Source organism: Octopus bimaculoides, chromosome 10, assembly GCF_001194135.2.
Source record: "Octopus bimaculoides isolate UCB-OBI-ISO-001 chromosome 10, ASM119413v2, whole genome shotgun sequence".
Classification (NCBI taxonomy): domain Eukaryota; kingdom Metazoa; phylum Mollusca; class Cephalopoda; order Octopoda; family Octopodidae; genus Octopus; species Octopus bimaculoides.
Genome location: NC_068990.1, coordinates 2,481,563 through 2,489,795, shown reverse-complemented (window position 1 = coordinate 2,489,795; position 8,233 = coordinate 2,481,563). Strand labels below are relative to the sequence as shown.

General features: G+C 35.8%; 1 long non-coding RNA gene across 1 annotated transcript in view; it reads right to left on the bottom strand.

Annotated features, from left to right (window-relative positions):
• The window catches only part of LOC128248845 (uncharacterized), a 99,811-nt gene that overhangs the window by 799 nt on the left and 90,779 nt on the right, over nucleotides 1-8,233 (bottom strand). The window contains exons 3-4 of the long non-coding RNA XR_008264965.1: nucleotides 7,133-7,456; nucleotides 3,808-3,893 (exon numbers count right to left, since the gene is read on the bottom strand). This is a non-coding gene — a long non-coding RNA (uncharacterized LOC128248845). The remainder of the gene's footprint in view (nucleotides 1-3,807; nucleotides 3,894-7,132; nucleotides 7,457-8,233) is intronic.

Here is an 8,233-nt window from a genome sequence, read left to right as displayed (position 1 = left end):
ACTACCAGTTGCGTTATGGGATCAATCTAATCGACTGGCCCCACTCCCCCAAAATTTCGGCCATTGTGCCCAGAATAGAATATATTATCGATATTAGGCCTAAATTAACTTCATTGCTTCACTGAGCATCTTTTTTCGTGATAGCGACAAAAATATTTGGAACCAGGACGTTACCAAGATGTGGTGAAAACTTCGTCTAGTCTTCCCCTCATTGTAATAGTGTAAATACCTTAAACCTTACCCTACATCTTTTGGGTTAATAACTGTCCTTGCAGTAAGTCAGGGCTGTCATTATCTTACTTTTTTTTTATCTCTTTACATATTATCACTATCTATTCTTATCCTATGCTTTTAAAGCTTTATATTTTCCTTTTAACCTCCTCCCTTCTGACATCGTAATCTAATTCGTCCGCTTCCTTTATACGTGATATCTTTCTACGTCACACTTTTACCTTATTTTCCAGTAAAAAAGTAGAATTTTTCAGACAAAATTTACTGCAAAAAACACGTTCACCCTCCAGAAATCGTTGGAGGTGGTGTAATCTAAGAGAGTGCCTGCGCATTAGAAGCCACAGCATACCTAGTCCGCCACTGAGAGCATACTGGCAGCAGACCGAGCGCCTGACCATTGGAACGCGTCCCTTCCACAAGAATTTAAATAAGAGACTCTCCAGCCTGGTTAAGCAGTAACTGGGATAAGGCATACCGGTCAGGCGATAAATATTAACGGAGGCGACGTAAGCATTCGCCACCTCTGCCCGACCTTTCATGGAAAGCGTTCTTTCAACCTGACAACACTGTTCGCCATCTCGTCCCAGTTCTTATCAATCGAGAGTTTGGGATGGAACCAGATCCCAAGCACTTCAACTGGTCCGTCGGTCCAATGTCCGACGAAGCCATCAGATAGCATCGTCCTGTCTGTCCATGAGGCCAACCGCAAACCAACCGATTTGTCGGCCTTGATTTTAGCCCCTGCAACCGACTCATATTCCTTTAGGATGGTGCCAACCACTTCGGAGGCGTCCGACACCATGATGGTGACATCGTCCGCGTATGCTGAGATAATAATCATCATAATAATAATAATAATAATACAGGACCTGAAATTTTGAGGGAAGGAGCAACTCCATTACATCGACCCCAGTACTCAACTAGTACTTAGTTTATCGACCCCGAAAGAATGAAATGCAAAGTCGACCGCGGCGGAATTTGAACTCAGAATGTAGTGACCCGCGAAATACCGCTAAGCACTTTGTCCGGCGTGCTAATAACTCTGCGAGTTCACCGCCTTTAATAATAATAATAATCCTTTCTCCTGTAAGCACAGGGCCTGAAATTTTGGGGGAGGAGATGTGTCGATTACGTCAACCCCAGTTTTCAACTGGAACTTATTTTATCGCCCCCAAAAGAATCAATGGTATAGTCGACCTCGGCGAAATTTTTTCTCAGAACGTAGCGACCGATAAAATACCGCTAAGCATTTCGTCCAGTACGTTTATCAATCTACGAACTTACCGCCTTTCATAATAATAATAATAATAATAATAATAATAATAATAATAATAATAATAATAATAATGATAATAATTATAATTATAATTATAATTATAATAATGATGCTGGTGATTTCATTTATTAGCCGTAAGGGCCGAAGATACGGAAGACAATATGGAAGGACGAATATATTAGAAGAGTAGGCGCGGGACTGCTACAATATTCGAATTTATATGATGTTCATCATGTTTTAAATAACATTTCCGCCGATCATTTTGTTATTGTATCTATAAAAGTTCATAACGTTTGTATTAGAGCTCATATTTTGACTTCTTTATATACGCAAACCCGCGAAGAGAAATATTACGATTTCCGCCTCAGTTAATAGCGTTAAGAAATTATTTTCGTGCTATGTCTAATAGCTATCGAGCTGTTAAAGTAATTATGATTTCGTATTTCTAGCTGTTTGCCGTCAATGTTACATCAATGAATCGGTTGAGAAAAAATACTTTCAGAAAATCTTAGTTAAACTTTTATGAGAATTTCAATGTAACACTAGTTAAAAAAAAGTATCAAAAGAAAAAAAAAATATCTCATATGTCAATAAAAATTACACATACACATAAGCAGTTATAAATTCAGAAAACATAAAATCAAACAAAAACTCGATAAAAATTCAATTTAAGAAATGCAATAACAATTGCTTAACATAATCTCTCTCTCTCACTTCTTTTCTTACTCTATGTCTCTCTCTGCCTGTCTTTGTTCTTCAATATCTGTTTCTTTCGTCCATCTTTCTTTTCATTTGAGTTATCACGTGAAAGTATGAGTCTTTTAATATACATATAAGCATATATATACATATTTATGTATATGTGTACATATGTCACTCAATTTCTTTCTTTCTTTCTTTCTTTCTTTCTCTGTGTGTGTGTGTATATATATATACACAGAGAGAGAGCGAGAGAGAGAGAGAGAGAGAGAGAGATGGATGAAAACAGTTTGATTCAAATTCATTGGTACTCTTAAGTTTCAAGCGTGATGCTAGTCGTCAGCCATTTTGAATTTGAACGACAGTAGTTGATTGTTATTACCGTAAGGAGGGCTGCGATTAATTAAAGGTCACGTGGTGTCGTGGTTTGATGTTAGTATATTGATAACATACACATGCATGCGCACACGTGCACATATACACGCATATACATATGTGCGTCAAAGCGCGCACACGTGCTTGCCTGTACAGACGTTCGTGTGCGCACCCATGTACAGAAGCACACACTCGCATTAATATACACATGCATGCAAAACTATATGAGCGCGCCTGCGCACTCATGTATGGAACTATATACTTGCACATGCCACCCCTTCCCACTTCCCTCTCCCAAAATCTGACCGATTTCTAATCGACACGTGCTCTATTTCTTGTCATCCACGTGCTCAATTTCCTGTTCGCCATACGGTATTTTACAACTAAATGTCTCCCATATACAAAACATAAAACCACGACATCACGTGACTTTCTTCAACCAATCGCACCCCACCTTATGGTAATGATAATCAACCTCCGTCATTCAAATTCAAAATGACTGACAACTAGCATCACGCTTGAAAGCCAGGAGTACCATCAGATTTGAATCAAACTGTTTTGATCCATACAAATAACTTCCAATAAATTGGTTGACTGTCCTTCTATCATTTGCCTACTCACTCTCATATATATCTATATATATATATATATCTATATATCTGTTACAGTCTGTCGGACGAAGGCCTTGATGAATGCCACAAGGTATGAAAATACGTATTCGCCTGTATATATATAATTCGTTATATGGAACACTCAATATTTCATATATTCAATAAGACATTCAAAGCTTCATTTCATTGTACCATCTATTATTATATTATATATTATATATTCCATATTCCATATCCCACATTTTACAAGAATATAAATAAAACATAAAATACAGAATTGGAACTCTTTTGAATAAAATAATATATTCCTCTATACACGATCATACAAAACCCTTTTTTGCATTTACTTTTCCTCATATATATATATATATATATATATATATATATATAGATAGATAGATAGATAGATAGATAGATAGATAGATAGATAGAGAGAGAGAGAGAGAGAGACTGACAGACAGACATATATATATATATATCTATGTATGTATATATAAATATATATATATATATAGATAGATAGATAGATAGATAGATAGATAGATAGATAGATAGATAGATAGATAGATAGATAGATAGATAGATAGATAGATAGATAGATAGATAAATACATACATATATTCATATAAGTAGATGTTTCTACTATCTCATACTATTATTATATTATGAACCTTGGGTATGAAAGTATTCTTCCTGGATACCTGCAATATGAAGAATATTATCTTAGCTGAAATCATATTGGATTGTATCTAAAGACTCTGCATATATAAATATAGGTGTTCATTCCCCTTTTTTAAAATTTAGATATAAATACATTTATATACATATATCTACATGTGTATGTATATATATACATGTGTGTGTGTGTGTGCACGCACACATACACACACACACACACACAAGCATATATATATATACATATATATATATATATTTGTTTTGTCTTTTTGCATTAGCATAATTCAAGTAAAAAAACGGGTGTTTACAATCTGTGAAATCATGAAGAAACTGACAAAAATTTGGTTTAATTATTTTAGGAAACAGTTATAAATATTGGAATGTTTGACAACTGTTAAAATGCATTTATGCACACATGCATGAAGCTCCGGTATGTCCGATGATATAACAGGAACTTAGGGAGAAATTTCTGAAATATATTCCACAGCAAGGTAATATTTATTGTCTCCAAATTGCATATACCGTTCATAACGAATCTATTATTTTCATACTGCGTTTGGTATTAAGTGAACACATACGGGCAGACAGAAATTTATTCAGGCAGACAAAGGTCACGCTGATACGAAAAGAAGCACAGAAATACATATAAGCAAATATACATGCTAATTATATATAGATAGATATTTATATATGTCTACAATATACATATATTTCTGTGTGTGTTTGCATTACAATGTAAAGATATATATATATATATATATATATATATATATATATATATATATATATATACACACACATATATATATATATTATATATATATATATTTATGTATGTATGTATTTATGTATGTATGTATGTGTGTGTATGTGTGTATGTATGTGTGTATGAATATAAGCATATGTGTGTGTGTGTATGTGCGTGTATGTATGCATGTATATAAGCATACATTGTAAGTACCTATTATATTATGGCATTTGCCATCTAACTTATTACGTATATACAAGTGTGTCTATGTATGGAGATGCATGTATTCACATACGTTTATTGTGATGTGTGTGTGTGTGTATTTGCGTATGCGTGTGTTTGTGTAAAAGTCTCTTTGAATTGAATGTATTTGGACGTTAATATATGTCTTCAGTTCTTGGATAAATCGTGATATTTTCAGGATATACATAATCATTTCTATTGAAAGAGGAAATCGAGTTAGCTTAAATGTTCAAAGAAAAATCTTTGTGATTAAAATGAATTATATTTTTAAGTGACGGAAACAAATCTCACGGAATGTAAGTAATTACTGCAAGTTTTTAAATAATGTTTTCTGCATTTAAATTTACACTCTCGTTTATCAAGCTACTTATGAAAGAGACAGGAGTTCAACAGTTGTTGGTTCGTATTTCATTAATTCTTGCCCCTAAGTATGCGTGAATCAGCAAATATTTTCTCGTCACGTCCTTGAACATAACTCGATATATTAAAGTGAAGTTGTCACGCATTTGTAACACATTGAAATATTCTAAAATGTGCTAAAGAGAGTCCATTAACTTACACTTGTCTGTTTTCAGGTAATCAAAACGAAGGAACGACTTCAATGCTATCAATCATAAAATGGGGAATATTATTAATCTCAACATTGCTTAAATCTGCCAAAACTAAGAGAAACTGTAGATTTATATTTCAAACCTTAATGACTTCATTAGATATATGAGTGTAGAGACACACAATTTTCATTAGATATATACAGACACATACAGACACACACAAACACAGGTATAAATACAGATACAGGCAGACACTTCTACACACTCTTTTTTGTCATTGAACAGCATTTATACTTGAGCATCGCCTTTTAGGATTAGTTGAGAAAATTGATTTCGTCATTTGCATAGTCTGGTACTTATGCAATCAGTTTTTGTCAAATCTCGATGGGCCTCCCGTGCCGAAAATCGCGGCCCGCCGGCAAGGAAGTCCCTTAGTGGCTCCCCACGGCCGCGGCACCGCTCTCCCCGAACAACCGGGTGAAATGGTGATGAAAAGTCTTCCGCCTCTCCTCCTGTCCTTCGGTCATACGACCCTGCTCATCAATTAAAGACTTTATAGAGGCTTCTCTGCCTCTACGACTCTCCACAGACGAGCCCATCCAACAACTTTAACGCCCTTTCTCTCCACTGCACGTAACTTAGGTCTGACTCTACACCCTTCGTGTTTGGCTTTGACGTGGCGGAACAAGACCGCCATCGCCGCCGTCACTCTAGATGCAGAGCCAGATTGCATGCCCTCATCTAATTCCTTAACTAATTTATCTTCTTTTCTAGTCTTTTATAAACATAGCTGTTTATAACAGACTCTGAACGAATGGCTCGTTTGAGGACGCGCCACCATCTATTACTGATGATGGTGCCACATAATGTCCTCTGAAATAATTCCTTAATCCGGGCCCGGAAGGCTTTACAAGTCAAAACAGACTTGTTTAGCTTCCAGTACCCTGGTCCTTGTCTATGGCACTTACCTAAGTACTCTTTACACTCACAAATTTGCGATCCGTGTAAGGGACGCAATAGTATCCTTATCTGTATTTCAACTAATAGTATCCTTATCGCTATTTCTAATGCATATTCTATCTAGATAAGACCTGTGTGAACCGTCGTTATTAGACCTCGTCCACTGTGGAAGGAGCGGTTCATCCAGCCTATAACGGTCCAGTAATTCATAGGTTGTTAGTAGCCTTTTGAGACCAGAATTTCCCCTTCTATTTGCCGAGCCAACACTATCCACTCGTGCATCTAGGATAGTGTTAAACTCTCCTATTAAAACAAGAGTCTTAGACGTTACTAGGAAATTCCCCAAGTCATGAAAAAAGCCACCTTGCCTACACTCGTTCGGATCGTAGTCAGCTACTAACATGAAAACTGCTTACTTACAAGTGTCACGTCCAGGACGACCAGCCTACCTTCTGGGTCCAGAAAGGCTGTACTGTCCAGAAAGGTTGTACTTACCTGTAGGTGCAAACATTTTGTGAACAAAACCACCATTCCCGCGCTTCCGCGGTGACTAGAAGTAAATTTCTCATAGTTACATAGAAGAGGCTGGAACGTATGTGGATCATTTAATTTGTACTCAATTACCACACATATATCCAAATCTAGAGACCTGGGGTCGTTCAGGAGACAAATTTGCTTCCATCTCGACCCCAAGCCACGTGCATTTATACACCCTACTTTAATCTCCATGGAAGAATTTAAAACAGCAAAAGAAATTTACATTTTTATGTTTTGTGGAGGGGCTGTACTAATTTCGGCAGTCTCGATTAGTCAACAGATCCACTCCTATTTTATTGCAAGACAGCGCCAGACCACACATCGCAAAAATGACGTTGGTGAAATTACAGCATCTGAAGTTGGAAGTTCTCCATCGTCCAACATACGCACCTGATCTTGTCCTCACTGACTACCATTAGTTCCAGAATTTGGATAACATTTTGATAGGAAGAAATTTAATTCCGACGATGCCGTAAAACAGGTCTTCCAAGATTTTATTGAGTCTAGATTGCCAGGCTTTTGCAGTTCCAGGCGGGACAACCTACCGCTGAAAAGGCAAAAAGTGTATTGAAAATACGGGTGCGTACTTTGATGAATAAAACTATTCTTTGTATTTATAAAACATTCGCAATTTTTTTTCTTTTCTACAAATTTCGTACTTGATGACCTAATCTTTACACTGCATTATATGTAATTCGTAGCATCTGCTGTTTTTTTGTGGTGGATCAGTGATATTATGCTTAAGATCTGCTAAATTCGTTTGTTGGCTCGTCCTATCGAGCGTGCTTCTCAGAGGTATCACAAAGAACTAGAATTAGCAACCGGATATACATCTTATTTAGTTTTAAAACGAAAGATACTGTAGACGATTTCAAATTAAATAAACAAAAATTCGGTATTGGTTTAATTGGGAAGTTGAAATCGTACATCTTCCCACGTATGCATAAGTAATGACATTACCAGCGCCAAGTAAACAAAGGAAGCAAGAGCAATATTTATATAAACTGGAACGTGGTGTCCATATCCGAATGCAATTCTGGGCTATGGAGGAAACCTATGCTGATGCGTATTATATACAGTTGATTAATTTGTACTATATTCCATGTCCATAAAACGGTTGCATTGTATCAGATATATATTTATATATAAGATATGGAAAATACTTTATGCATTTAATAAAATCTCGTAAGTGTTATAACCAATGTAACTTTTCCCTTTCACGTACGATATATGATATAAATGCAATAAAGTGAAAGGAAACGTGACGTAGAGAGATATAAAATAAACATATATATATATATATATATATATATAGATGTATATA